Genomic DNA, 21,243 nt, shown 5'->3' on the forward strand with positions numbered 1-21,243 from the left:
AGGAAGATCTCAAGGTAGCTACTGCTAAAGAGACACATGAGCTAATCACCGCTAACTAGCAGGCCGATACAGTACAGTGCGCTCCGGTGGAGCGCACTGTTAACCCGCGCTTGGACGTGCGTTTTCGACGCGCTAGCTTTACCTCTTATTCAGTAAGGGGTAATAGCTCTTCCAAAATGCGCGTCCAACCCCCCTGAACCTAATAGCGCCCGCAACATATAAATGCATGTTGATGGCCCTATTAGGTATTCCCGCACGATTCAGAAAGCAAAATGTGCAGCCAAGCCGCACATTTTACTTTCAGAAATTAGCGCCTACCCAAAGGTAGGCGCTAATTTCTCCGGAGGTCCCAAAAGTTAAAAAAAGTAAAAAAAAATAGAAAAAAATATTTGAAATTGGCCTGCTGCTCGCGGGTCGAAAACCGGACGCTCAATTTTGCCGGCGTCCAGTTTCTGAACCCGTGGCTGTCAGCGGGCTCGAGAACCGACGCCGGCAAAATTGAGCGTCCACTGTCAAACTCGCTGACAGCCGCCGCTTCCGTCAAAAAAGAGGCGCTAGGGACGCGCTAGTGTCCCTAGCGCCTCTTTTTACCGCCGGCCCTAATTTTAATAAATTAAAATACTGTATCACGTGCGATTTTACTGTATCGGCCCGTAGGATTGTGAATTAGCCACCACTAAAGGGCACTAATAGCTAGCCACCATTAGAGAGGACCATGAGCTATCAAATGCCTCTGTCTTTTGTCAGCAGGAGGAGAAAAACCAATGATGGAAGTGTTTCCTACTTTATTTATTTTAACCATTTATACACTACCTCGCCAGCTTTTGGAAGGCTGTCGGAAGAGGTGTATAATAATAATTATCACATGGTATAGAGAATTAAATACTGAAAAACCCTGAAAAACTATGTAAGATAAAATCTGCCTCAGAAGATAAAACCTTCCATTAACAGTCAAGACTTTCCCACAGTGGGGAGTGTTTCTTGGCATTACAGGTTTTATTCTGATGCCCTTTCTGGTATGTTGGTCTGAATTGCCTTTGCAGGATTTCTAAATGAGGAAATGGGGATTTGCAAGAACATCATCTGCTCTATGTGCACCGTGAGAGTCTTTATCAATATTGTATCAGTCCATTTAGTTTGGTGCCCTGCATATTACATCAACTTCAAAATTCCTCAGTGTTTGCAATATACAGTATTTTTTCAAACTGTTTATTTAAGTAAATTTTTTGGCATACAATTGAACAGTGCAGCATACTGGATCTGTACAAATGGTCACAGCACACGAGAGCTTGAAAAGGGCATAAGAGAAGAGAAAAATATAATGTTTTCACAATAAGTAGATCACTAAAATCTACCATATAATATACTCTGCAGATAATTCCTATGCAAACATAAGTGCAGATAACCTATGTCAAACCATAAAATGTGCTATAGGGATCCCATATCATATTATAATTAAAGGTTTCATTTTTTATAGCACATTGCAATTTCTCTAGATCCGCTATGTCCCATACCTGGGCTTGCCAGTATTCTAAACCAGGATAAGATTTCCAAAAAGTGGCTATGGTAAAACAGGCTGCCAAAAGGAGCTGATTGATCAGAGAGCAATATTTAACTGGAACAGCAGAGCCATGCCAACAACCCAACAGTGCTAGCAATGAGCCCACGAAAATAGAGAGGTCTAGGACTATCTGCAGTCATCTGTGTTACTTGTAACCAGAACTGATGCATGTTCCGGCAATGCCACCACGTATGAAAAAATGTGCCTGACTCCCCGCATCCCCTCCAGTTCTGTGTAATAGTTTGACCATCAATTTGGTCCGTCTGGTACATATTGAGATGTGTTGGGCTGACACCCATATAAAATTTTCAGGCCCTAGTATTTAGGGTAACATTTAAGTCTGCGTTCTAGGCATTTAATAATAGTTTGTGGGGGTCTCATTCCGTATTTGTCTGCGAATATGCCCCAGATAGCCTCGATACCCTTGCCTGAAGCATCAGTCCTCCATACTATTCAAGGGTCTGAGGGGCTGGGCTAGGACAAGATGAGTCCCTAGTGCTAATTTCAGTTATAAATATGTGACATGTGATTGAGGGGGCAACTCAAACTCCTGTCAAAGATATTAAAAAGACTGAAACTTCAGGTCATGCCATTGCTGAGCGATCAAGACGAGCCCTTTATCTCCCCATTTCATGATTACGGGGGACAAAAGTACATCCCATAATGGCAGGATTCTCACATATGGGGGCAATAGGAGAAGATAACCTCCCAATCTTTGCCAAGAAATTTAGTAACAAGATCCCATATTGTGAAGAAGGTGAGCTAAAATTGCATTCGCGCTGGAGATGAGTCTGCGATTAGGGGAAGTGGGAGGCAAAAAAGGAAAGCAAATTGCCAAATTGACTCCTTCCACCTGTTCCTTCTCCATATGCAGGCACAAGACATTGTTTAAACCAAACCAGTCCTTCAAGCACACTAAACGTGTATTTGAAAATTAGGCAAGGCCAAGCCTCTACATCTCTTTGACATCCATAAACGAGTCATCTTAATTCTAGCTTGTCTGTGCCACCAGACAGTCAGGACTCTGAAGCTGATATTATCATCCATCTGAGAACCAACGACCTTGCTAGAAGCAACATCCAAGTGGTACAGAGAGACTTCCGGTCCCTGGCGAAGCAGATTAGTCACATGGTGAAGACTATTGCCTTTTCAGAAGTCTTAACTGTTCATGGAATGGGGAAAGAGAGACTAAGCCATATAGATAAATTCAATACATGGCTCAAAACTTGGTGTAAGGAACAAAGTATTGGATACATTGGAGGCTGGGGCCATTTATGGAACAGAAAAGGACTCCATGTCAAAGATGGCTTACATCTGTCTGTGGCAGGAAAAAGGATACTAAGGGATAAGTTCAAATCCTATGCCATAAGGCATTTAAACTAAACAACTGGGGTGGCAGAAGGAAATTGAAATGTCACCCCCAACAACAACAACAAAACAAAACAATATACAAAAACAAAGGAAAAGGGTGAAGGGGGTTTAAAAAGTCAGCTGAATAAGGCAAAAAACAAGTCCAAGAAAAGCAGTAAACGGAAGGAGAGAAACTGGAAAGCTATGAGCACAAATGCTCGTAGTTTGGGCAATAAAATCCCTGATCTGCAGGCCCTATTGGTGGAGGTGGACTTGGACATTGGTGCTGCTATGGAGACCTGGTTCATGGAATCTCATGATTGGGATACGGCCATACCGGGCTATAACTTGTTAAGGAAGGACAGAGAGGACAGAAAAGGGGGAAGAGTAGCTCTCTATGTCAAAAACAGTATCCAGGCAACTGAACCGCAAGGAATAGGGGGTAGAGAAGAAGCATTATGGGCCAGCCTAAAAAAAAAAGAGGATGGTGCTTCAATTTTTACTGGAGTGGTTTACAGGCCTCCGACTCAAACAGAAGAACTAAACAGAGACCTGATTGAAGACATCCAAACAGTGGGAAGGAAGGGAGATGTGTTGATTGTTGGAGATTTTAATCTTCTGGACGTAGACTGGAGGATCCCTTCTGCAGAATCTAACAAGATATAAGAAACCAATCTGGTTCTCAAAGGAGGTGGCTGATAAAATAAAAATAAAAAGAACAGTGTTCAAGAAATATAAAGGATCACAAAAAGAGGAACTCAGGGAAGAATATCTGGTGAAACTGAGGGAGACGAAGAAAGTAATCAGAAAGCAAAAAATCTGGCAGAAGAAAGGATTGCCAAAGAGGTAAAGCAAAGTGGCAAAAATGTTTTCAGATACATCAGAGAAAGGAGAAAGGTCTGCAGTGGTATAGTGAAACTGAAAGGTGAAAAGGATCAATGTGTGGAAAGAGATGAAGAAAAGGCAAAAATATTAAACAAATACTTCAGTTCAGTGTTCAGTGTTCATTAAGGAAGACCCTGGAGAAAATCGTCGCTGGTTAACAAGGCTGTGGATGGAGATGGATTTGACAAAACCCCGTTTATGGAAGAGAATGTATGGGAAGAGCTAGGAAAACTGAAAGTGGACAAAGCCAAGGGGTCTGATGAGGTTCATCATGGGATACTGAGGGAGCTCAGAGATGTACTGGTGGGTCTGCTGAGTGACCTGTTCAATAGATCCCTGGAAACGGGAGTGGTGCCGAGTGATTGGAGAAGAGCGGTGGTGGTCCCGCTTCACGAGAGTGGGAGCAGAGAGGAGGCTGGAAACTACAGGCCAGTTAGCCTCACCTTGGTGGTGGGAAAATTAATGGAAACTCTGCTGAAGGAAAGGATAGTGAACTACCTACAATCTGGTGGGTTGCTCGATCCGAGACAGCACAGATTCACCAGGGGAAGATCCTGTCAGACGAATCTGATTGATTTCTTTGATCGGGTGACTAGAAAACTGGATCAAGGAAGAGCGCTCAATGTGATTTACTTGGATTTTAGTAAAGCCTTTGATATGGTCCCGCACAGAAGACTCATGAACAAAATGAGAAGCTTGGGAGTGAGAATGCTGGGCTGCACAGAGAGAAGACTATCTAGTAAGAAAAAGGAAGTGAGTATCCCCTTGTACAGGTCCTTAGTGAGGCCTCACCTGGCGTACTGTGTTCAGTTCTGGGGACCGTATCTCAAAAGGGACAGAACAAGATGGAGGCGGTCCAGAGAAGGGCGACCAAAATGGTGGTGGGGGGTGTCTCCATCAAATGATTTATGAGGAGAGGTTGAAGGACCTAAAAATATATACCCTAGAGGAGAGGAGGAGCACAGAAGATATGATACAAACCTTCAGATACATGAAAGGTTTTAATGATGCACGATCAACAAAAAACCTTTTCTGCTGGAAAGAAACCAATAGAACTAGGGGTCATGAAATGAAACTCCAGGGAGGAAGACTCAGAACCAATGTCAGGAAATATTTCTTCACAGAAAGGGTGGTGGATGCCTGGAATGTCCTTTTGGAGGAGGTGACGAAAACAAAAATTGTGAAATATTTCAAAGGGGCATGGGATAAACACTGTGGATCCCTAAAGGCAAGGGGGAGGGGAATGTAGTAAGAGGCATGGGGGTAACTTGCTGGTGTGGCGGTTACTACCCTTAACCAATAAGCCTTCATACTGTTGATGCAACTCCATCAATGCTCGATGCTTCAAGGCAGGGGGAAAAGAGGAAAAGAGGACTTGGATTCAGACAACAATCATCAAGGACATTGAACTGTACAGTCTGGGAAAACAAATAAGCATGGGGGTAACTTGCTTGATGCGACGGTTACTACCCTTAACCAAAAAGCCTGATACTACACTTCTGATGCACCTCCAACATTGCTCTCTCCTTCAACTGCAGGGGGGTGAAAAGAAATTGAACTCAACAGTAACCAAAAAGAACCCTGACCTTGACGATCTGAGTAACTGATAAGTATGGGAAACTGATAACTATCAGGCCGATTCAAAAAAACCCGCAGGAGAGCCGGTGCTCCATGTTGAGCACCCGCTCTCCCAACTCACGTCCAGGCACCTCTCCTGGGCGCGTGATTCTCTATTTAAACTAGGGCCCACGCTAAGAAGGAGGTGCTAAGGACACTAACGCATCCTAGCATCTCCTTATTAGTGGAAGTGGCAGCTGTCAGCGGGTCCGACAATTGACGCTTAATTTTACTGGTGTCAGTTTTCGAACCCACTGACAGCCACGGGTTCGAAAAATGGATGCCGGTAAAATTGAGTGTCCGTTTTCCAACCTGTGGGCTGGCGGACAGTTTTTTGGGGGGTTTTTGTAAGTTTGTGGGGGGTTTTTTTATTTTTGGGACCTCCGACTTAATATCACTATGATATTAAGTCGCTATGATATTAAGACGGAGGGTGTACAGAAAAGCAGTTTTTTCTGCTTTTCTGTACACGTTCCCGGTGTTGTCCATGATTAACGCCTGCCTTTGGACAGGCGTTAATTTCAGAGTAAAATGTGCGGCTTGGACACACATTTTACTTTCAGTATCCCGTGGGGATAACTAATAGGCTCATCAACATGCATTTGCATGTGATGAGCGCTATTACTTTCGGAGGGTTGGCGGCGCGTTTTATTTATTTATTTATTTGAAAACTTTTATATACCGGTATTAGTATGCAAACATCATACCGGTTCACATTGTAACTAAAGGCAGAAATTACAATCAACAGGGAGGGGAAAACAAGGAGGATTATACATAGAGCAGGGGGCATAGAAATGAAAGCATTAAAACTGTAACGAGCTATTTAGAGGACTATATACAAGTTTAGGCAGATTATTTACAAGAGTTGAGGCTGTAACATGCTATTTACAGGAAAGAATACAAATTTAAGTGGGTTACTTATAGGAAAGTATAGGAGAGGGTTCAGGAGGGCGGGGGTTGGTAGGGGAGGGGGAGGAGCGTTATTACGTTATTACCCCTTATAGCGCGTGTAAAACACGAGGTCAAACGGGGGCTAAACGGTGCGCTCAGCCGAGCGCACTGTTCTGTATCGGCCTGTATGGCAGCTTGCTGGGCAGACTGGATGGGCCATTAGGTCCTTATCTGCCATCATTTCCACGTTTCTATGACATACAACTATTAAAATCCACAAACACACAGGCAGAGACAGTACATGCAACATGTTGAAATAGGGAACATAAGAACATAAGAAATTGCCATGCTGGGTCAGACCAAGGGTCCATCAAGCCCAGCATCCTGTTTCCAACAGAGGCCAATCCAGGCCACAAGAACCTGACAATTACCCAAACACTAAGAAGATCCTTCTTATAAACTCCCAGGACCCAGCGCAAATTCATTTCATTTGTTTTTTCTCTTTTCCCCTTTTTCTCTACAGTGATGTCTATAGCTTTTCTTTACCCCTTCCTAGATGGCAGGTCAGGTGACCCTCACTGGTCCAAAGCCTGGAGGAGTGCCTCCTCCATCGGAAACCCTCTATTGACAGCACTTGCCACAGCAGCAGCAGCAGCCACCTTCCTACCTTCCCTGAGCCTAAGTGCATCACTTCCAGAACGAGGCGGCCTCGACAGATGAGCGATTCAAAGCTGGATCCCCCATACCACGGGGCACAGCACTCCAGCCAGAGGCACGGACCCAAATAAGATTTCTTTAAATATAATACAACGGGCAACAATCACTTTAAAAACAAGGTTATCTGGTAATCTAGTTTACGTATTGTGCTGTTGCTATCAGTCCTGCTTGGTAGCTAGGATTGCTTTTGTTGGCTGACTGCAGCTTTTCAGCTGCCCTTACTAGATCCAGTCCTTCCATATTCCTAAGTCACTGGTTTGTTTGTTTTTTGAAACCATGGGGGTCATTTGCTAAAGGTTTTCTCCCTTTCTGTGTCTATGAGAAAAATACTTAATAAATGACCCCCTATGTTTGCTCTGAAGTTTTGCTACAAACACAAGGAAAGAAACCCAAATTGCAGCAACTTCCAAAGCTGAAAGTACTAACGTGGTTAGGACCAGTGGATGTATCATACTCTTTCCTCCTCTAGCAATAGCCTGGCCTCGTGCTGGAGCAGCAGCACCTGTGAGCACATCAACGCCAGATCCTTCCTACACTAACTGATCCCACCAGGTATGAGCAGCGGTGGACTCACGATGTCGGACCGGCCCGGGTATTTGCCGCCCACGCCAGCCCAGGACATGTCACGTGGTCTGCCGAGCACGGCTCTGTCACGGCTGCGCACGGCAGACCACGTGACTGGAGCGATCGGCCAACCGGGGGATGCCCGATCCCCCGATAGGCCAATCCACCCCTGGGTATGAGTTCCAGACGCCTCTGCTCTTTATAAGAGGTCTCTCGTCTGCTGGTCCAAGGCTGGCCAACTCCAGTCCTCGAGAACCACGTGCAGGCCAGGTTTTCTCTTTACGAGCAGTCTGTAAATGACTGTAAATAAACAAATATCCACAAGGACTCTGCCTGAGATAGACTTGCATACATTGGAGGCAGTGCATACACATTATTTCAGGCATATTCATCGTGGATATCCTGAAAACCTGGCCTGCTTGCGGTTTTCAAGGGATTGAGGTTGGCCACCCCTGTGCTAGTCTTTGATTTGGATTGAAGGCCTATACTACCAGGACGTCTGGAGCCAGCCCAGAGCTGCTGACCAAGTTCTGAGAAGTGCTCTAATCCAGGGAGCTATTCTAATCTCCCTTCTTCAAATGTTCACATCAATAAAAGCATTGAAATCCCAGAATAATTAGAAAAGGGATATTACAAAAAAAAAAAACAAAACCCCACCAGAACTGAATGTGTCGCTCATAATGACTTAGAGTTAATTGGCAATCCTGAGCGCAGTAATGTGACTAAGGTACCAGTGAGACAAAGAAAAAGCAGCGATGCAGGGACTGAGGTATCTCTGAGTCAGGCAGCAGGAACAGTACTAATCCACTTTCAAAAGCTTCAAGGGAGAAATAAAAAATGTAAAGTCTTTACGATTAAAAAAAACCCAAACCCAGCATTGAGCAGATGCTCCGAGAATAAATGAGGAGGACTGCAAAATACTTGCAAAAAAAAAAAAAAGACAGGACAATGAAGCAAAAGTCAAGATGGCCACATTGCAAATTGTTCTCTTTCTAACTAAATAGTCAACCGTACAGTTATGTATGTTAAAAGTATAGCACTGGAGACAAAATGTGAACCTAAAAATGTCATTTCTGAGAGGAAAAAAATGTTTACATTGATTAACATGGGACAATCATATGTACCATGCAAGGCTACTAACGAGATCTTACCTGTTGGTAATAAGCATCAGTTCTGAATGAGACTGTCCATTATATTATTATTAAAAAAAAATCTTTAAAATAGTAACATAGTAATGATGGCAGAAAAAGACCAAAATGGTCCATCTAGTCTGCCCAACAAGCTTCCCAAGGTAGTAACTGCTGCTCCGTGCAGGTTACCCCCATGTTTCTCTTAAGGGTAGTAACTGCCGCTCCGTGCAGGTTACCCCCATGTTTCTCTTAAGGGTAATAACTGCTGCTCTGTGCAGGTTACCCCCATGTTTTCTTAAGGGTGATAACTACCGCTCCGTGCAGGTTACCCCCATGTTTCTCTTAAGGGTAGTAACTGCCGCTCCGTGCAGGTTACCCCCATGTTTCTCTTAAGGGTAATAACTGCTGCTCTGTGCAGGTTACCCCCATGTTTTCTTAAGGGTGATAACTACCGCTCCGTGCAGGTTACCCCCATGTTTCTCTTAAGGGTAGTAACTGCCGCTCCGTGCAGGTTACCCCCATGTTTCTCTTAAGGGTAGTAACTGCTGCTCCGTGCAGGTTACCCCCATGTTTTTCTTAGATTTAGCTTTTTTATTTATTCCCATCCTCTAGCCCAGTGGTTCTCAACCGGTGTGTCGCGACACACCAGTGTGTCGCCAAGCTCCGGCAGGTATGTCGCGGCTCCCGGTGTTCCACTGCCCCGCTTGTGCTTCCCTTCTCCCTAGGGGCGGGGCCGAAGAATGAAGAGACGCTGCGCGCCAACGCCAGCGGGGCCGAAGAACGAAAAGACCTGCGCGCCGATGTCAGCGGGGCCGAAGAACGAAGAGACGCTGCGCGCCAACGCCAGCGGGGCCGAAGAACGAAAAGACCTGCGCGCCGACGTCAGCGGGGCCGAAGAACGAAGAGATGCTGCGCGCCGCCGGCAGCTGAAGAGCAGAGAGACCTGTGCGTCACCAGCGGCGGGGCCGAAGAACAAAGAGATGCTGCGCGCCGCTGCCGGTGGCTGAAGAGCGCAGAGACCTGCACGTTGCCGGCGGCGGGGCCGAAGAACGAAGAGACACACTGTGCGCCGCTGCCGGCGGCTGAAGAGCGGAGAGACCCTGCACACTGCGGGAGGCGGCTGGAGAGACGTTGCGTACCGCGGGAGGTCAGGCCAGAGGTGGCTGAGAAGTGGAGGCCAAACAATGAGAAGAGGCTCCATGTGTGCTTGTGGTAGAATGGGTGCCTGGGTGCATGAGTGAGAGCTTGTGTGCGTGTGTGGTAGAATGGGTGCATGAGTGAGAACTTGTGTGCGTGTGTGTGTGTGGTAGAATGGGTGCCTGGGAGCATGAGTGAGAGCATGTGTGCGTGTGGTAGAATGGGTGCATGAGTGAGAGCTTGTGTGCGTGTGTGTGTGTGGTAGAATGGGTGACTGGGTGCATGAGTGAGAGCTTGTGTGCGTGTGTGTGTGGTAGAATGGGTGCATGAGTGAGAGCTTGAGTGCGTGTGTGGTAGAATGGGTGCATGAGTGAGAGCTTGTGTGCATGTGTGTGTGGTAGAATGGGTGCATGAGTGAGAGCTTGTGTGTGTGTGTGGTAGAATGGGTGCCTGGGTGCATGAGTGAGAGCTTGTGTGTGTGTGGTAGAATGGGTGCCTGGGTGCATGAGTGAGAGCTTGTGTGCGTGTGTGTGTGTGGTAGAATGGGTGCCTGGGTGCATGAGTGAGAGCTTGTGTGCGTGTGTGTGTGTGGTAGAATGGGTGCCTGGGTGCATGAGTGAGAGCTTGTGTGTGTGCGTGTGTGTGGTAGAATGGGTGCCTGGGTGCATGAGTGAGAGCTTGTGTGCGTGTGTGTGTGTGGTAGAATGGGTGCCTGGGAGCATGAGTGAGAGCTTGTGTGCGTGCGTGTGTGTGGTAGAATGGGTGCCTGGGTGCATGAGTGAGAGCTTGTGTGCGTGTGTGTGTGTGGTAGAATGGGTGCCTGGGTGCATGAGTGAGAGCTTGTGTGTGTGTGTGGTAGAATGGGTGCCTGGGTGCATGAGTGAGAACTTGTGTGTGTGTGTGGTAGAATGGGTGCCTGGGTGCATGAGTAAGAGCTTGTGTGCGTGTGTGTGTGTGGTAGAATGGGTGCCTGGATGCATGAGTGAGAGCTTGTGTGTGTGTGTGTGTGTGTTAGAATGGGTGCCTGGGTGCATGAGTGAGAGCTTGTGTGCCTGTGGTAGAATGGGTGCCTGGGTGCGTGAGTGAGAGCTTGTGTGTGTGTGGTAGAATGGGTGCATGAGTGACAGCTTGTGTGCCTGTTGTAGAATGGGTGCATGAGTGAGAGCTTGTGTGATTGTGTGTGGTAGAATGGGTCCCTGGGTGCATGAGTAAGAGCTTGTGTGTGTGTGTGTGTGTGTGTGTTAGAATGGGTGCCTGGGTGCATGAGTGAGAGCTTGTGTGCCTGTGGTAGAATGGGTGCCTGGGTGCGTGAGTGGGAGCTTTGTGTGTGTGTGTTAGAATGCATGCCTGGGTGCGTGAGTGGCAGCTTTATGTGTGTGTGTGTTGGAATGCATGCCTGGGTGCGTGAGTGGCAGCTTTGTGTGTGTGTGTGTGTGTGTGTGTGTGTTAGAATGGGTGCCTGATTGCATGAGTGAGAGCTTGTGTGCCTGTGGTAGAATGGGTGCCTGAGTGGTGAGTGGCAGCTTTTTGTGTGTGTGTGTGTGTGTGTGTGTGTGTTGGAATGCATGCCTGGGTGCGTGAGTGGCAGCTTTGTGTGTGTGTGTGTTAGAATGCATGCCTGGTTGCATGAGTGGCAGTGTGTGTGTGTATGTGGTAGAATGGGTGCCTGGGTGCATGAGTGATAGCTTGTGTGTGTGTGTGTGGTACAATGGGTGCATAAGTGGCAGTGTGTGTGGTTGTAAGTGACAGAGTATGTGTGTGCTTGAATGTAAGTGACAGCATGTGTGTGATTGAGAGAGACTGGTCAGGGAGGTGACTGGTGTGTGTGTGTGAGAGACAGAGACTGGTCAGGGAGGTGACTGGTGTGTGTGTGAGGAAGAGATACTAGTTATGGAAGTTACTGGTCTGTGTGAGACAGAGACTGGTTGTGACTGGTTGTGGGCCCTAAGGAAGAGGACTGTGAGGACAGAGCTTCAGCAGCCACTGCTGCTTCTGGTGAGTGCTATTGGTCTGCAAGGGAAAGGAGTAGGAGAGTTGCTGGAGAAGGTAAGTAAAGGCAGCTTTTTAAGTTTATTTTTCTTGATTGATTGCCATTTTAATTATTGGGTGTTATGTGATGTGTCTGCTGTTTTGAAATATTTTGATATTTAGACAATTTTTAATAATTTTTATGAGTTTTTAATTGTTGGATGTTATTCCGTTCATCAGCTGTTTTGTAACATTTATTAGTATAGTTTTACAATTATTTCTAAGTGGGTATCTATAGCAGCTTGGCTTGCTCTGTTTTCCCAATAGGAGGTGTATTAGTGTTTAGGGCCTGGTTAATTACTGTCTTTTCATAAGGAGGGGTATTGTGCTTGCCAGTAAAGAGAGTTTGCTTTGCTTTTACTGAGATGTCATCAGATCCAGAATATCTTTTTTTTGTATGGTGAGCCGTACGGGTAATGCCCTAGTTCTGCTCTGCACCCATTTTTGGGGGTCGACGTGGTTCCTGAGGATGCAGAATGTATATTTACATTTTGTCCCGTGATGGTCACATGTTCAGTGTGTCACGCATGTGAGAACCATCTGTCAGGTGTGTCCCGGCCGAAAAAAGGTTGAGAACCACTGCTCTAGCCTTTTAGGGATCCACAGTGTTTATACCATGCCCCTTTGAAATCCTTCACAGTTTTAATCTTCACCACTTCCTCCGGAAGGGAATTCCAGGCATCCACCTCCCTCTCTGTGAAGAAATATTTTCTGACATTGGTTCTAAGCCTTCCTCCCTGGAGTTTCAAATCATGACCCCTAGTTCTACTAAATTGTTTCCAATGGAAAAGGTTTGTTGATGACCATGGATCATTAAAACTAAGTTGCATCTGTCCTCCTATTCACTGGTTGGACAGTACAAGGATGCTCCCAGAGACGATACAACTTAATTATTATTCAAAAGCTTTAAGAAATGAAAACATTTCAAATTACACAATATAAAAAAAACCAATCCTCACATGGCCATATTTCAGCAATATTATCCTGCTTCAAGGAGATTTTTTGAATTGTATTATATGATCACCGTTTAACATTCTTATAATCAGGAACACTGTTTGTTCTTACTCCTGATTTAAGTCTCTTGAGAGACAAAGTGCAAGGTACTAGGTAGGAGAAGGAAGGTCCAAGTATGGAAGAGTAGACAGACAGAAGGAAGCAGGGTAGATAGAGAAAGGAGGACTGAAGGAAAATCAGGCTAGGAAGAGGAGGTGAGGTCAAGCAGGATCAGGCAGAGGAGGGAAGGAACAGAAAAGACAGGGAGAGGGAGGGAGGGAAGAAAGGGCAAGGGAGGAAGAGGAATCCAAGTAGATAAAGCAGAGGAGGAGAGAAGAGGAAAAGAAAGGGTGGGAGGAGCCAGCAGGGTAGGGAGAGGAAGAGCAGGGTAGGTAGAGAGGCAAGGAAGAGGCAAGGAGAGCCAGCAGGATAGGGAGAGGAAGAGCAGGGTAGGTAGAGAGGCAAGGAAGGCAAGGAAGAGGCAAGGAGAGCCAGCAGGATAGGGAGAGGAAGAGCAGGGTAGGTAGAGAGGCAAGGAAGAGGCAAGGAGAGCGAGCAGGATAGGGAGAGGAAGAGCAGGGTAGGTAGAGAGGCAAGGAAGGCAAGGAAGAGGCAAGGAGAGCCAGCAGGATAGGGAGAGGAAGAGCAGGGTAGGTAGAGAGGCAAGGAAGAGGCAAGGAGAGCCAGCAGGATAGGGAGAGGAAGAGCAGGGTAGGAAGAGAGGCAAGGAAGAGGCAAGGAAGGCAAGGAAGATGGATGAGGGGATGACCAGGCAAAGTAGACAGAGGAGGGAAAGATCAGAAAGGGTATGGAGACAAGGGGAAGACTGGATAGGTTAAGGAGAGGCTGACAGAAAAGGGGACAGGGTAAGCAGAAGGAGGAAGGATCAGGCGGGACAGGCAGAGAACTGAAAAACGGAAAGAGAGAGGTATCAGAATAGGATGGAGCAAAGGAGCTAGAGGAGGGGAGGATGAGGCAGGATAGGTAGGAGAGGGCAGGGTAGGTAGAGGAAAGGAGAAGGAGGAATGGATCAGATAGGGGAGCCAGGAGAGGTAAGGATCAGGCAGGGCAGGTACAAGCGGTGAGTGTCAGGTAAGGGAGATACTGGAGGGGAGAATGGATAGGGTGGGTAGGGAGAGAAAGTATCAGGCAGGGTAGCTAGAGGAGTCAAGGATGGAGAGGTAGGACGGAATTAAACATGTGGGCACCCAGTAGCAGAGTGCCAGCTCATGGCCCTAAAGCAAGAAGAGGCAGACTCAAAAGCTGGTGCCCTACTAGGCAACTAACTGCCTGTTGTCTGGGCCTGTGGAAAGGCAGGGTAGATATAGGAGGATTGAGCAGGGTAAATGGAGGAGGGGAGGATGGACAAGGTAGGAGAAAGGATCATGCAGAGAAAGGGAGAATCAGGCAAGGGAGATGGAGGAGAGGGGACTCCGCAAGGGGAGGATGGATAGGCAGGCTAGAGAAGACCGGGTAGGGAAAGATGAGGACCGGGCAGAGACAGGGCCATGGCTGCGACTGCTTGCCATCCTTCAGAGGCTGCCTTCCACGGTTTCTGTTTCTCATCACTATCTTCACGGCTGAGGGAATGCGATATTGCATCTCGCTTATCCAAAGGCATCATAAAACTGCTCTTATTTGCGAGTTAATGCGAGCTTTCGGCGAGTCACGGGGGCAGGAGCCTGTTTTCATCACCTTGCTTAAAGGAATGCAGCCGCTGCCTTTTTCCTGCTCCCGGGAGGGCGAACCACAGTCACGAACGGGACCCAGGCACGAACGCCTCCCCCCCCCCCCCGTGCGCGCTGCTACTACCAGGACCGCTCCCCCGCCCCGGCACCGAGCGCCCTTCTGCAGCTGCAGACCGATAACCGGACGAATAAACCGCAGCCAAGGAGCGAGGGGGCGGCTCTGCCCCGGGCGCTGCCGGACCGAGCCCCAGCGATCCCTCCTCGGCTGAGCAGCCCCTGGCACCCGGGGCGGGGGGGGCGCTTCCCTTCCCTATCGCCCCCCACCCAGCCTTTGCGGAAGGATTTTTGTTGTTGTTGTTGTTGTTGTTTCCTGATCTGCCACCGCGCCCGGATGCCAGCGCGCGCGCGCTCTCCCCCTCCGCGCTGCCCCTTACCTTGGCGCGTCCTCCCCTCCCGGCTCTGCGGCTGCTGCTGCTCTCCAGCGCCTCTCGCTTGGGCTTACATGGGTCCTCCGGGCTCGGCGCCGGTCTCGCCCTCTGCTGCTGCTGCTGCTGCTGCCGCCGCCGCTGCTGCCGAAGGGGGCGCTTGAGTCCCAGCCCTCCGCCGGCTGCGCGCCCCGCTTAGAGAGAGCCCCAGCGCGGCACTTTCGCCCAGCGCGCTCGCCTCCTCGGGCGATTAATCACGCGGGGGGGGGGGGGGGGGCGGGGAGGGACGCTTTTCGTCGGCCACCGCTCGGCTCCGGAAGGAGAGATTGCGGGCGTTCAGGCCCGCGGGCGGGAAGAGGTCAATAACCCTCATGAGGACCCTGGGCATTAGCCTTTATTGGGGGGGGGCTGGGGGGGAGGTAGATTTCGGAAGGTGGCAGCAGTGCTTCTGGGGAGCGCCGGGATCAGCTCGCCCCGGCTGCTTTCAGAGCTGCCTGGCGGTGTGGGGGCAACTCCTTTCGCGTGGCGATAAACATTATGACAAAAAGCCATAAATAGCGGCATTGATAACCCTGCCTCGGCAACGCGACTACGGAGCAGCCCCGCAAAATGGTGTCGTGATTGTGAACCTCGAGCGCCTTTCAGGCTGTCATTGTAGCAGGGACCATCTGACGGATTTCTGCATTACCGCCTTACAAAAAGGGACTGATAACCACGCGCCGTCTTTTTCTGGAAGTGGGGGCAGAAGGAGGCAGAGACTGACGCCGTTGGATTGCAAACCCAACGCCAGCGGTCCTTCCCCCAGGGCTTCGGCCGATTTAGGGTCCCGGGCTAAAATTAGGAGAAGGGAAATGTGCTGAGCTCATCAGAACAAGTGCTTGCAAACAGGCACTACTGACCGGTCTGGCGTACTCCGTGGGTCAGGTGGGGGATGACTGCGCCAGTGGGATACAGAGAGAGACGCAGCTAGCCTCATAGTGTAGTAACCATTGCATACACTTTCAGGATCCATTCTGAACCTTTTCTATGTGTTTAATCCCTGTGTTCAAGGTAGAATGGAATGCTAGAATGGACTATTTTAGTCAATCCGAGGAGATTAATATCATCAAAAGGATAAGGACCATAACAGCCATCATTTGTTCACTGGGATTACCGCAGGATGCAAACATATCTGCAAGAGATATGAGGCTTAGTAATCATTTCATCCATACAATGAGAAATACCCAGGGACTATCGTTTTCAGTTTTTATTTTATTTTTTTTCCCCTAGGAATTTATCAATGTTTATTGCATCAAGAGCAAAAAACCAGGAAAAATCAATGAAAAAAAGACTCACCATTTTTTCAGATAAATATAATTTGTTTTTGTTGCAATAAACATTGATACATTCTGGGCAAAAATTTCAAAAAAATCTAAAAACGAAGATCCAGAGGTATACCATTGGTCTGTATGGAAGGAGACTTCTAATGTTCAGTGCTGGAGAAAACAGGTGTTTGAAGTCACATTAATTGATACATTAGCTTTCACTCTTAATGGGAAACGATATTTACAATAAAATCTGGACTAAAATATTGGTCTTATTTTAACAATTGTTCTATGCAGATAAGAGGATGAACTGCTCAAGGAGGGCTGAAGCCGGCTAGTCTCAGTGTATAACTATGGAGATAGTCTCTGAATGGAAGATGCAGCTAACTGTGCTGCTATCAAGTTAAATAAACAATTAAAAAGGACAATTATAAAACAGCTTGAATCAGCCAAATGAGAAATTCAAAGAGCATCTCTCTAAAAAAAGGCATTCCCACATGACATAAGCAGAATACATAGTTCCTGCACATTAGAAAAAAATGTTAATCATAGCTACACATACACAATGCTGGATTCTGTATTAGAAGATACCACTCAGAAACCCTATGATGCCTTTAATCATTATACTGTGTTATGTTGACCCCAATCAGCAGCTGTGTTGTACTTAATCACACTGTGCCACACTGTAACCCATATTTATTAAGTGCTCCTGTAGTTGCACAGTGTATTGGGTTGCACTGTATAGAACAGTCCGATTTTGTAACACCTTGAACTCCCCAGCTGGAAAAGTGTGTCATAAATAAAGATGATGATGATGATGAAAAAAGACCTTGGAGTCTTTGTGGACAATAAATTGAAATCCTCCACCCAGTGTGCAGCAGCAGTCACAAAAGCAAATAGCAATAATTTATTAATTATGCCTAATTTTGAGGAATAGCCTAGGAAAGGCTGTGAGAGGAAAGAATCAGATTAGAGGATGATGTAGAAAGGAAGGAGTTTAAACAGGGATGGAGGGATGCCACAATTAAGATGCCTTTATAGTTATACCAATAATGGAGATAGGTAATTGGGGCACACTGGTCTGTGCACTGTTTGAATGGTATTATGTGTATAACTATCTATCTATCTATATATATATATTATGTTATGTTATTGGCATTGAATGTATTGATGCACTTCCTCATTCAAAATCTCAGATTACAAAAAAAAAAGCAAATAAAGTGTTAAGAATTATTCAGAAAGGAATAGTGTAATACCTCTATTATTTCTCTCAGACAAATTTGTAAGTTTTTATTTAACCTCAGTCGGCACATAACAGCAGGCATTATAATGACAACCAAGTCACAGAGAGTTATAAAAGTTCTAATATGGGCCCCAAATCAAATCATACAATCGAGTTTGATCTCTTCACAGATAAATTTGATCAATTTTTTTTTTGACGGGGTGACCAGAGAATTGGATCAGGGAGCATGTTAGAAATAGTGTACTTGGATTTCAGTAAGGCCTTTGTCACCATTCGACATAGACGACTTATAAATAATGAGCATCTTTGATATAGTGACTGATTGGGTTAGAAACTGGTTGAGTGGGATGTGACAAAGGGTAGTGGTAAATGTTTAGTTTAGTCTATTCAGATTCTTTATATACCTCAATCTCAAATTAATATCAAAGTGGTTTCCAGTAAAAAAAAAAATTACATACAGTTTACATCAACATATAAAATTCTCGGAGACCAAGATGGCCGCTGTGTGAGGAGCCCTGTCCCGCTTTGGACTTTTACCACTGGTTTGTCTTCGTATTACCTTTTCTTACCATGCCACATACTGTTATGGTTTTGATGAATTTGTGAATCCCGGGCCGAGGTGAGAGATGTCTCTGCCCACAGGGAGGAGCCCCGTGAGCCTCACCATCAATGGGCATGGTCTCAGCAACGTAGGACACAGCTGTGAGAGAGACTTTATTAAGGAGAGAATATAGTACATAACCCGAGGAGCAGGAAATGTAATAAACACAGTCTTAGAGCAAATATAGTAGTCAGGATGATGATGTAGATCCGAAGGTCTGGTAGTGACCCGCATTGCGGGGTACACCGGGGATTCCTGCAGGCTGAGTGCAGATCCGGTAGTGGCCCGCAGCGCAGGGTATGCCAAGGAAACTGTACTAAAGATGCCAAGGAGGCAGAGGTCAGTGATACAGGAGCCAAGCCGTAGACCTTGGATGGATGGTGTAATATCCTGAGGCACAGATAGAGTAGAGTAGACAGGCTGAAGAACGGTAGTGGCCTGAGGATGGGGTACACCATGGAATCTTCAGTACATAGATAGAAGCTGGCGAAGGTACTCACACAAGGAAGTCCCAGCAGAGATACCCGAGGAGCAGGTCAGGAAGTCCCAGGCAGGAGGGCCCTCCGAGGAGTGGATAGCAAAGACGAGGGCATGGGATAAACACCCCCCCAAGGAGCGGGTGCTCAGAGCATCCGAATGCCAGGAGGAGAGTCTGGAACAGAAGATCCAAGTTAGAGCGGATTTAACAAGAGAGAGAACTCCTTGCTAACTCGTCTTAGCAATGGGCCAATCAGTATAAGTACACTAGCGGCGTTAACGTCATCGGGAGGGGCGCCCCCGAGGTTCCCGCCATGATGTACTCATAAGGAGGCCCTGTGCGCGCGCGCCTAGGTGATGCTGGAAGTAAGATGGCAGTCCGCAGCGTCCACACTGTCCCGGGGACGCCGGGGAAGTCGGCATTGGTTGGCGGAGGCCCCCATTCTCCCAATGATTGAAGGTGCAGGGAAAAAAGAGGTGAGCATGAGAGGTTGCAGCCGTCTGCGACCGACGAGTGCAACACATACAAAGCGTAAGGCTAAAATAAGGGAGATTTTTAATAATTTTCCTTCGTCGGATCTTCACCAGCCATGGATTGAAGGGTTTTTTACTACAATGCCGACTTCTACTTTGGCTGTGATGGCTGCTGCGGGATTTGATGAGGAGTGGAAGTCAACTCTGCTGGCCAAGGAAACTTCTTTAAGCCCCAGAGCGCTAGCTACTCCTTCTCCCTCTAACCAGGCACAATTGGAACATTCAGAACTCTTGTCAGTTCCCCCCCGGGGTAAGTCCGGGAATCCCAGTGCCAGAGAGGATAGCTGCGGAAGAGATTGGGGGACCCTGTCCTGCCGCCTCGGCAGACTTGGATCCTGCCGGTGTGGAAGGCCCCGCTTTTGTGGGTGCTCCTGGAGCGGTGATTCGGGCCTCAACACCGGCCGAGGGGGACACTGTACAGAGTTTTGGTGGTGGGGCACAGAATAACCTGATTGCGAAATCAGTGTTGCTTAAACCTGCTGTAATTACACTGGATGCAGTGTGGAATGCCATGGTCTCCCTTGAAGCCTCTATTTCCTTGTTAACTATATATATCTTTGAACATTAAACACCGAATTTTGGCTATTGAAAAACAAGTTTCTAATTGTGAAGCCAAAATAGAAGTTTTGGACTCACAAAAAAAAATATATATACATATAACATTCTTCCAAATTCTAATAACCTAAAACCCAATGATAAAAATCCCACAATACAAATATTCATAAAAGGCCTTACTAACAGCCAACTTTCCCAATTCTTCTTATATAGTCCCTTTCCTGCCATAAATCCAACATGAGCGAGTTCCAAAGAGCAGGTGCACAATAACTAAAAGCAGTTGAACGTGTAAGCTCCACTTTAGCCACAGTTGGCACAGGGATTACTAATAATTCCAGATGAAGAGATTGTAAAGTTATTCGTGGCTGGTAAGGAGGCAGAGGTGTGGCCAAGTACTGTGGAAACCTCCATGAACCACTTTCATTTCAATGTCAAAATTTAAAAAAAGATTCTGTACTCTACAAGCAACCAATACAATTCCATAAGCAGTGGTGTTACATGTAACTCGCTCCATGGAAATGGGTGTTACTAGTGGTGTGGCATAGGAATTGGTCCTTGGACCGGCTCTTTTCAACATTTTCGTAAGTGATATTGTGGAAGGACTATCAGGAAAGGTCATTATGTGGTTGATATCGAAATCTGCATCAGGGTAGACAGCCAAGAAGGTGTGGGAAAACATGAGGAAGAATCTAGCAAAGCTTGAGGAATGGTCTAGAATGGCAGCTAAAATGTAATCCTAAAAAATGCAGGGTTTATGCATTTAGGATGCAAAACACAAGGGAGCAATACATTCAAGGGGGTGAAAATCTTCTCTGCGCAAAACAAGAGTGAGATCTGGGGGTGATCGTATCTGATGATCTCAAGGTGGCCAAACAGGGGGATAAGGTGACATAAAAGCCAGAAAGTTGTTTGGGTGCAGAGAAAGAGAAATGGTCAGCAGAAAAAATATGCTGCTATTGCTCCTGTATAAGCCCCTGGTGAGACCCCCCTTGGAATACTGTGTACAATTCTGGACCTTCACAAGGATATAAACAGGATGGAGTCAGTGCAGAGAGTGGCTACTAAAATAGTCGGAGATCTATACTGTAAGGCATATGGAGACAAACTTAAAAATCTAAACATGTATACCGTACACAAAAGGTGAGAGGGGGGAGATAAGATAGAGACATTTAAACACCTCAGAGGTATCAATGTACAGGAGGTGGGGTCTCTTTCAACACAGGCCAATACAGTAAAGTGCGGCCGCGGTTACCCTGCTTCTAACCCGCTTTCTACTCACAATTTTGCCGCGTTATTCCAACCTGCGATTCACTATCCCTTTTAACCCATCCTTACCGCCTCTTTAAATCAACGGGTAACCCTTTCCGCCCGCGGCATGTATATGAGATGTAAACGATCGGATTAGCTATTCCCTCCCATACAGTAACGGGTTCCCCGATTATCGCTTTTTAAACCTGCAGTTTTGCCGCGCATTTAACCTGCAAATTTACCGCCTACCCTTACCCCTGCGTTAGTGTGGAGCGTCAGGCAAGCCGAGATGAAA

At 46.9% G+C, this 21,243-nt stretch overlaps 1 protein-coding gene across 1 annotated transcript in view; it reads right to left on the bottom strand.

Moving 5' to 3' along the window:
- Positions 1-15,219, bottom strand: part of DIRAS1 (DIRAS family GTPase 1) — a 37,667-nt gene extending 22,448 nt beyond the window's left edge. The window contains exon 1 of the mRNA XM_029613482.1: positions 14,996-15,219. The gene's annotated coding sequence lies outside the window, so the exon portion shown is untranslated. The remainder of the gene's footprint in view (positions 1-14,995) is intronic.
- Positions 15,220-21,243: the final 6,024 nt, after the last annotated feature.

Source organism: Rhinatrema bivittatum, chromosome 8, assembly GCF_901001135.1.
Source record: "Rhinatrema bivittatum chromosome 8, aRhiBiv1.1, whole genome shotgun sequence".
Taxonomy (NCBI): domain Eukaryota; kingdom Metazoa; phylum Chordata; class Amphibia; order Gymnophiona; family Rhinatrematidae; genus Rhinatrema; species Rhinatrema bivittatum.